General features: G+C 37.4%; 1 long non-coding RNA gene across 1 annotated transcript; it reads left to right on the forward strand.

The window, feature by feature from the left end:
* The first annotated feature begins 8,628 nt into the window (after positions 1–8,628).
* On the forward strand, positions 8,629–9,495 carry LOC116097726. The gene is made up of 3 exons (XR_004121537.1): positions 8,629–8,754; positions 8,883–8,976; positions 9,474–9,495. It is a non-coding gene; the product is annotated as an uncharacterized LOC116097726 (long non-coding RNA).
* The last annotated feature ends 508 nt before the right edge of the window (positions 9,496–10,003 follow it).

Consider the following 10,003-nt stretch of genomic DNA (forward strand, 5'->3'; position numbering starts at 1 on the left):
TCCTATGCAATACTTACAAGATGAGATCCATATATAAGAGAATATAAACCATATTTGTCTTTTTTGTGTCTGAGTTATCTCATGCAAGATGAGTTTTTCTGCCTCAGAAATTCTGCATTTGCCTGTGAATTTAATGATCACACTTTTTAAGCAACTGAATACTCTACTATATAAATATGACACATTTTCCTTATCCATCCGTTGATGGCTAGGTGATTTAAAAATATCTAAATAGAGCAGCAATAAACATTAATGAGTAAGTATCTCTCCAATAGGTGTAGATCTCTTTGAAGTGCATGAGAGTGCTGTGGATCTTGAAGTAGATCTGTTCTCAGACTTGTGATGAACGATCACGCTGATTTTGATAGTGACTGTACAAATTTTAACTCCTCCCAGCAATGAATGAGTGTTATTCTTTCTTCATGTCTTCTCCACCATGAGGTACCATTTGTTTGTCTTGGCTATTCTGACCAGTGTAAGATGAAATGTCAAAATAGATTTGATTTACATTTCCCTGGTGATTAAGAATATTGACAGTTTCTTTAATTTTTTTCTCTATCATTTATGTTTTACCTTTTGAGAACTCACTGCTTAGATATGAACTCAATTTTTAATTGGGTTTTCTTGATGTTCAGTTTTTTAGTTTTTATGTATTTTAGATATCAGCCCCCACTGGATATTAAAGCTGGTAAAAGTCTTTTCTCCTCTTTTAGCTTGATGCTTTCTCAGAATGATGGTGTCCTTTGCCACACAGAAATTTCTTGTTTTCATGAGGTCCCATTTATTAATTATTGTCCTTATTGTCTATGCTATTGGTGTCCTGTTCAGAAGGTCTTCTCCTGTGACACATTCTTCTGTAGCCTATTAATTTGATCAACAGAAAATATATTTAGGAAATAATGCTTCCTCCTTAGAGGGTGTTCTAGCATCTCTGTAAATACCAGATGTCCATATGTGTGTAGACTTATATCTGAGACTTCAGATCCAATCTACTCAAAAATGTGTCTGTTTGCATGCTGACAACACACTGGTTTATTATTATAGCTGTATAGTGTATCTTAAAACCAGGGATGGCAATTTATCCAGAATTATTACTATTATTATTATTAGACATTTTCTTTATTTACATTTCAAATGTTATCGCCTTTCCTGGATTCCCCTCTGAAAGCCCCTTATCCCATCCCCCCTCCCCCTGCTCACCAACCAATCTACTCCCGCTTCCTGTCCTGACATTCCCCTACACTGGGGCATCAGGCCTCAGGATGAAGGGCTTCTCCTCCCATTGATGTCCAACAAGGCCTTCCTCTGCTACATACGCAGCTGGAGCCATGGGTCCCTCCATGTGTACTCTTTGGTTGGTGGTTTAGTCCCTGGGAACTCTGGGGGTACTGGGTGGTTCATATTGTTGCTCCTACTATGGGGCTGCAAGCTCCTGCAGATCCTTTGGTCCTTTTTCTAGATCCTCCATTGGGGGCCTTGTACTCAGTCCAGTTGTTGGCTGAGAGAATCCATCTCTCTATTTTTCAGGCACTGGCAGAGCCTCTCAAGAGACAGCTATATCAGGCTCCTGTCAGCAAGCACTTGTTGGAATCCACAATACTGTCTGAGTTTGATAACAGTATTTGGGATGGATCCCCAGGTAGGGCAGTCTCTGGATGGTCTTTCCTTCAACTTCTGCTTCATACTTTGTCTCTGTATCTCCTCCCATTGGTATTTTGTTCCCCCTTCTAAGGAAGACTGAAGTATCCATATTTTGGCCCCCTTCTTCTTAAGCTTCATTTGATCTGTGAAATGTATCTTGGGTATTTCAAACTTCTGGGCTAATATCCATTTATCAGTTAGTGTATAACATGTATGTGCTTTTGTGATTGGGTTACCTCACTCAGGATGATATTTTCTAGTTCTATCCATTTGCCTAAGAATGTCATGAATTTATTGTTTTTAGTAGGTGAGTAGTATATTCCATTGTGTAAATGTACCACATTTTTGTATCCATTCCTCTATTGAGGGACATCTGGGTTCTTTCCAGCTTCTGGCTACTATAAATAAGGCTGCTATGAACATAGTGGAGCATGTATCCATATTAAAAGCATCTTCTGGGTATATGCCCAGGAGTGGTATATCTGGGTCCTCTGGTACTATGTCCAATTTTCTGAGGAACTGCCAAACTGATTTCCAGAGTGGTTGTACCAGCTTGCAATAAAACCAGCAGTGGAGGAGTGTTCCTCTTTATCCACATCCTCACCAGCATCTGCTGTCACCTGAGTTTTTGATCTTAGCCATTCTGACTGGTATTAGGTACAATCTCAGGGTTGTTCTGATTTGCATTTCCCTGATGACTAAGGATATTGAACATTTCTTTAGGTGCTTTTCAGCTATTCAATAATCCTTGGTTGAGAATTCTGTATCATTCTGTACCCCAGTTTTTAATAGGGCTATTTGGTTCTCTGGAGTCTAACTTCTTGAGTTCTTTGTATATATTGGATATTAGCCCTATATCAGATGTAGGGTTGGTTGACCTCTTATACCAATCTGTTGGTTACCATTTTGTTCTATTGACACTGTCTTTTGTCTTTTACAGGAGCTTTGTAATTTTATGAGGTCCCATTTGCCAGTTCTTGATGTTCTGTTCAGGAAATTTTCCCCTGTGCCCATGTGCTCAAGGCTCTTCCCCACTTTCTTTTCTATTAGTTTCAGTGTATCTGGTTTTATATGGATGTCTTTGATCTACTGGGACTTGAGATTTGTACAGGGGGATAAGAATGGATCAATTTGCATTCTCCTACATGTTTACTGCCAATGAACCAGCACCATTTATTGAAGATGCTGTCGTTTTCCCACTGGATGTTTTAGCTCCTTTGTCAAAGATCAAGTGACCATAGGTGTGTGGGCTCATTTCTGGGTCTTCAATTCTGTTCCATTCATCTACCTGCCTGTCACTGTACCAATACCATGCAGTTTTAATCACTATTGCTCTGTAGTACAACTTGAGGTCTGGGCTAGTGATTCCCCCAGAGGTTCTTTTATTGTTGAGAATAGTTTTTGCTATCCTGTTTTTTTTTGTTTTGTTTTGTTGTTGTTGTTGTTGTTGTTATTCCAAATGAATGTGAGAATTGCTTCTTCTAAGTCTGTGGAGAATTGATTTGGCATTTTGATTGGGATTGCATTGAATCTGTATATTGCTTTCAGCAAGATGACCATTTTTACTATGTTAATCCTGCCAATCCATGAGCATGGGAGATCTTTCCATCTGCTGAAGTCTGCTTCTATTTCTTTCTTCAGAGACTTGAAGTTCTTGTCATACAGATCTTTCACTTGATTGGCTAGAGTCAAAACAAGATGCTTTATACTGTTTGTGACTACTGTGAAGGGTGTTGTTTCCTAATTTCTTTCTCAGCCTGTTTAACCTTTGAATATAAGAAGGCTACTGATTTGTTTGAGTTAATTTTATATCCACCCACTTTGCAGAAGTTGTTAGTTAGCCATAAGAGTTCTCTGGTAGAGTTTTTATATATTAAGTAGACTTAAATATACTATCATATCATCTTCAAATAATGATAGGTTGACTTCTTCCTTTCTAATTTCAATATCTTTGACCTTCTTTTATTGTCTAATTGCTCTAACTAGAACTTTGAGTACTATATTGAATAGGTAGGAAGAAAGTGGGCAGCCTTGTCTAGTCCCTAATTTTAGTGGGATTGCTTCAAGTTTCTCTCCATTTAGTTTGATGTTGGCTACTGGTTTGTTGTATATTGCTTTTACTATGTTTAAGTATGGGCCTTGAATTCCTGATCTTTCCAAGACTTTTATCATGAAGGGATGTTGGATTTTGTCAAATGCTTTCACAGCATCTAATGAGATGATCATATGGTTGGTTTTTGTTTTTTGTTTTGTTTTGTTTTGTTTTTTGAGTTAGTGAATTATGTTGATGGATTTCTGAATATTGAACCATCCCTGCATCCCTGGGATGAAGCCTACTTGCATGATGGATGATCGTTTTGATGTGTACTTGGAATTGGTTGGCAAGACTTTTATTGAGTATTTTTGTATCAATATTCATAAGGGAAATTGATCTGAAGTTCTCTCTCTTTGTTGGGTCTTTGTGTGGTTTAGGTATCAGAGTAGCTGTGGCTTCATAGAATGAACTGGGTAGTATTCTTTCTGTTTCTATTTTGTGGAATAGTTTGAAGAGTATTGGTATTAGGTCTTCTTTGAAGGTTTGATTAAACTCTGCAGTAACCCATCTGGTCCTGAGCTTTTTTTGGTTGGGAGACTTTCAATGACTGCTTCTATTTCTTTAGGGATTATGGGGCTGTTTAGATGGTTTATCTGATCCTGATTTAACATTGGTGTTTGGTATCTGTCTAGAAAATTGTCCATTTCAGCCAGATTTTCCAGTGGTGTTGAGTATAGGTTTTTGTAGTAGGATCTGATGATTTTTTTGAATATCCTGTTTCTATTGTTATATCTCCCTTTTCATTTCTGAATTTGTTAATTTGGATACTGTCTCTGAGCTCTCTGGTCAGTCTGGCAATGGATTTATCTTTCTTGTTGCTTTTTTCAAAGAACCCACTCCCAGTTTTGTTGATTCTTTTTGTTTCTACTTTGTTTATTTCAGTCCTGAGTTTGATTATTTCCTGATATCTGCTCCTCTTGAGTGTATTTACTTCTTTTTGTTCTAGAGCTTTTAGATGTACTTTTAAAATGCTAGTATATACTTTTTCCAGTTTCTTTATGCAGGCACTCAGACCTATGAGTTTTCTTTTTAGCATTGCTTTCATTATGTCCCATAAGTTTGGGTATGTTGTACCTTCATTTTTATTAAATTTGAAAAAGTCTTTAATTTCCTTCTTTATTTCTTCCTTGACCAAGTTATCACTGAGTAGAGCTGTTCAGCTTCCATGTGTATGTGGGCTTTCTGTTGTTTTTGTTGCTATTGAAGAGCAGCCTTAATCTGTAATGATCTGATAGGAGGCATGGTATTATTTCAATCTTTTTGTATCTGCTGAAGTCTGGTTTGTGACAGATTATATGGTCAGTTTTGGAGAAGGTACCATGAGGTGCTGAGAAGAAGATATATACTTTTGATTTAGGACGAAATGTTCTATAGATATCTGTTAAATCCATTTGGTCCATAACTTCTGTTAATTTCACTTTATCTCTGTTTAGTTTGTGTTTCTCTGTTCTGTCCATTGATGAGAGTGGGGTGTTGAAGTCCGCTACAATTATTGTATGAGGAGCAATGTGTGTTTTTAGGCTTAGTAAAGTTTCTTTTATTAATTATGGGTTACATTGCATTTGGAACATAGATGTTCATAATTGAGAGTTCTTCTTGGTAGATTTTTCCTTTGATGAGTATGAAGTGTCCTTTCTTTTCTTTTTTGGTGACTTTTGGATGAAAGACAATTTTATCTATTATTAGAATGGCTAATCCCACTTGTTTCTTGGGACCATTTGCTTGGAAAATTGTTTTCCACCCCTTTATTCTGAGGTAGTGTTTGTCTTTAACACTGAGGCATGTTTCCCATATGCAGTAAAATACCGGGTCTTGTTTATGAATCCAGCCTGTTAATCTGTGTCTTTTTATTGGGGAAGTGAGTCCATTGGTGTTAAGAGATATTAAGGAATAGTGATTGTTACTCCCCATCATTTTTGATGTTATTTTTATGTTTGTGTGGTTATCTTCTTTTGGGTTTGTTGAAAGATTATCTTCTTGTTTCTTCTAGGGTGTAGTTTTGCTCCTTATGTTAGTGTTTTCCATCTATTATCATTGTAGGGGTGGCTTGGTGGAAAGATTTTATGTAAATTTTGTTTTGTCACGGAATATCTTGGTTTCTCCATCTATGGAATTATGCTGGGTATAGTAGCCTGGCCTGGCATTTGTGTTCTTTTAGGGTATGTATGAAGTCTGCCCAGGATCTTGTAGTTTTTATAGTCTCTGGTGATAAGTTTGGTATAATTCTGATAGGTCTGCCTTTATATGTTACTTGACCTTTTCCCTTTACTGCTTTTTATATCCTTTGTTTAGTACATTTTATGTTTTAATTATTATGTGATGGGAGGAATTTCTTTTCTGGTCCAGTCTATTTGGAGTTTTATAAGCTTCTTGTATGTTCATGGGCAACTCTTCCTTTAGGTTAGGGAAGTTTCCTTCTATAATTTTGTTGAAAGTATTACCTGTGTTCACAGGTATGTAGGCACTCCTTAGAAACCAGCTCTCTCATGACTGTATTTGTGTATGTACTTCTGGGCTCAGACTGGAAACTGGAAGACCCCTGTCCCAGGCAGCTCCTTGATTCCTGTGTCCTGAGGAATCTGGGCAGGTTCCTCTGAGCAGCAGTTGTGGTCCTACCTGTGCTCACAGACCAGTCCCTATTCCTGGGAGGCTAGCTCCTTCTTGGCACTGTTTGGGTTTGGAGCTCTGTGGCAGAGGTTCTGCTCCAGTAACTGATAGAAACCTGAAGGCTCCTGTCCCAGGTCACCCCTAGGTCCTTGTGTCCTGAACATTCCAGTGTGGGTTCCTCTGAGCAGCAGTGGTCATCCTACCTGCGCTCTCAGGCCTGTTGGTGCAACTTGGAGGCTTGCTCCCTCCCAGCACTGTTTGGGTATGGAGCCCTGTGGTTGAGAATCTGCTCCATTAGCAGAGGAAACCAGAAGCACATAAAGGTTTCTTAAGTCACATATCTATTATTATTATTATTATTATTATTATTATTATTATTATCATTATTATTATTCAAGAGCTTGCTCTCTCTTTCTGTGTTTGTGTTTTTGTATGAAGATGAAAATTGTTATATAAAATTCTGTGAGGAATTGTGTTAGAATTCTTATGGGACATTGTATTGACTATATAGATTGCTTTTGGAATAATGGCCATTTTTACTATATTAATCCTACTGATTTCCATCTTCTGTTATCTTCTTCAATTTATCTTTTTCAAATGCCTTAAAGTTTTAAATCACACAAACCTTTACTTGCTTGGTTAGAGTTACCTCAAAATAATTTATATTATTTGAGACTATTGTGAAAGGTGTTACTTAACTGACTTCTTTTTCAGTCTGTTTATCCTTTTAAATAGCATGTTATTCAGAAGAGATATAAGTATTGGAGATTTGAGGTAGGTGGAGATAAAAATTAATATTAGAGATCATGTCAGGAATAAGCAGGATTATCAAAATGAAAATAGTCTCATCTAATTCCAAGACCTAAGTCACCTAATTTGCTTGGGTTTCTTTTTCTTTTCTTTTTCTTTTGAAAATGTATTTCATTTTTAGTTGTATGTAGGTATGTCTTTGGAGCTGGGTATGTGCACATGAATGCAGTGACTATATAGGTCAGAATAGGTCTGCTGGAGCTAGAGTTACAAGAGGATGTATACTGTGAACTGAAGAATTCATTTTAAATCCAGCTTTTAATAAACTTAATTAAGTAAAACACTGGTGGTTCTGATGGGTAAAAACGTCAGGAAAAGTCATACAAACAAGACAGTCTAGCCCTATGAAGTGCTGGAGAAATGGCTCAGGTGTTAAGAGCACAGACTTCTCTTGAAGAATGCCCAAGCCTGGTGCCCAGTGCTAAAGTCCTGCACTTCAAACCTATTTATAACTCCAGCTCCAGTGGATACAGCATCCTCTTTTGGATGTTAGGCATTTGAACTTACATGTGTTCACACCCACATATATAATTTAAAATGGAATAAATAAATCATTAAAAGAAAGGATGTTTCATACAAGTTGAATTTGCCAACAAAAATACTAAAGAGAAATGCCACTGTAGACGGTTAAAACTTAGATTGCAAGGCTTCCTCCTCATGTAAAAAAGAAATAACAATAGTGATCTGAACCATTTGCAAAGCAACTTGTTTAATGTATGCATACAATAGTTTCATAGCACATAAAAATGATTGTTTGTTTACAGAATCAGAAAACAGTGTCAGAGATGGGGAGTGAATGGCTAAGTTTCACTAGTAGAATTAAGATTCAAACAACTAAGATTTGAAGCCAGCCATGTCCATTTTTCCTTGGTTTAATACTTATTTTCTTGTTAATCTTTCACTTGACATGTGGCTAGATTTAGAATCCACTCATCAACCTGATCTATTTTCTTAGACATGTTTCCACAGGTCAATGCCCCCCTTTGAAATGTAGCATCTAGAAACTGTGAAAACAATCTGGTTATGTTGTCAGCGCTAAGTACAAAGTAGACCATTTAGAGGTCTAAAGATTCGTGGGTTATAATGAGAAATTGCTGTATCTTGGCTGAACTCAAATACTAGGAAGAGAGTGGGAAAAAATTAGAAAAAAAAATTCTTTTAGTTGGATCACAGTATTTTGCTTCTCACAGAAGGTTGTCCAAAATAACCACCACTTTTAAAGAATTCTGAAGATATAAATATGCTGGTTCTTCTTCTAGAAGGCACCAATGTTGAACCTTGGAAATCCATAAACAGTCACTGTGGAAGATTGTTTTTCTTGAACTTAGCAAAAAATAATAATAATAATAATAATAATGGTGTCCTAACAAAATAAGAAAAGAGTTGCTACATGTATCCCACAATGTTAAGTATAATTATATTATTTAATTCTCTCATCAGACCTAAGGAAGATGATCTACTGTGCCCATCATATAGTGATGAGAAAAGGCAGCATAAAATCTGTTCATCAATTAGCCTTCACAGTAGAGATTGGAGAGTAACCAAAGCTCACAGATCTAAGAACATTGAATTCCAACTGAAATCTGAGTGACTAGCTGGAGGTCAGAATATTATTTTCTATCTTAGCTTGCTTCATGAACTATCATAGGCAGTCTCCCAGAATGCCACTAAATTATTCCCTCCCTGTCTTGTAATGTTTCTTGCTTTCTGTCATTCTTTCATTTTTCAGTATGGATTGAGGATTAGTGACATCCAGAGTTGATAATGGCAAACTGATGGAATGATACTTCAAATCAATCTAACAAAGAAAAAGTGTCTTCATGGTGAAATATTCCCTTTAAGTTATTTTACTCATTGTGAGCAAAGCTAATTTCCATTTTGTGATCTGAGTGGGAAGAGTCAGCAAGGACTGCAAGTCAATCAATAGCCATGTGACTTCTTCACTTGAAAGCAGGTTATCCCTCAAGGGAGCCTGAAACTGAAGGTCATACTTTGTCTCCTGAGACAAAAATCAATTGTGGAGTAACAATTGATTTTTGACTCATTGGTCTTATGAGATAATAAACATTTGCTCTTTCGAAATATTAATTTTTTAGGGAAATTTGTTGTGTAGCAGTCAGTAGTTTATAAATACAGTTGCATGAAATCTGTTAAAACAGTGTTTTTAACTCACTATATTCAAATATTGTTCTAAGTATTTGCCGAATTTTGTATACTCTTTAATTACACTGACCACATTTTGAATGAAGTTGATGGATACTCTGTAACTCCAGGTTGTGTTGATTCCAAATTTTTCTTCCTCCTGGCATGGTTAAAACAGATACTTCAAGGCAACCAGTCCCACAACACCCAGAGGAATCTCCACTCCCTGGCGCTCTGACACACCCAGAATCAGAGGTGAGCAGGAACCAACATCTGTCCCAACACTGGGAGTAACTGGGACCAGTGGGACCAGACACACAGGAACTCCACCAGTGCAGTGACTCCAGTTCCTTCCGGTCTGTCTGGGTTAGTGTTCTGAGCAGACCTTTGGCACGAGCTCCAAAGCCAGTCCCACAACACACAGAGAAAGCCACACTCCTGGGTGATCAAACAAGCCCAGGATCTCAGGATCCCAGTATCCCAGGATCACAGAGACAGCTTGACTCTGAGGAGTTCTGACACAACCAGGATCACAGGAAGGACAGGCTCCAATCAGATTTAGCAAGGGTAGGTAGCACTAGAGTTAACCAGATGTCAAGGGCAAGCATAAGAAAATAAATAACACAAACCAAGGTCACTTGCCATCATCAGAACCCAATTCTCAAAACATAGCAAGTCCTGGACACACCATCACATCGGAAACACAAG

The sequence above is a fragment of the Mastomys coucha genome, unplaced genomic scaffold (genome assembly GCF_008632895.1).
Source record: "Mastomys coucha isolate ucsf_1 unplaced genomic scaffold, UCSF_Mcou_1 pScaffold2, whole genome shotgun sequence".
NCBI classification, from domain to species: domain Eukaryota; kingdom Metazoa; phylum Chordata; class Mammalia; order Rodentia; family Muridae; genus Mastomys; species Mastomys coucha.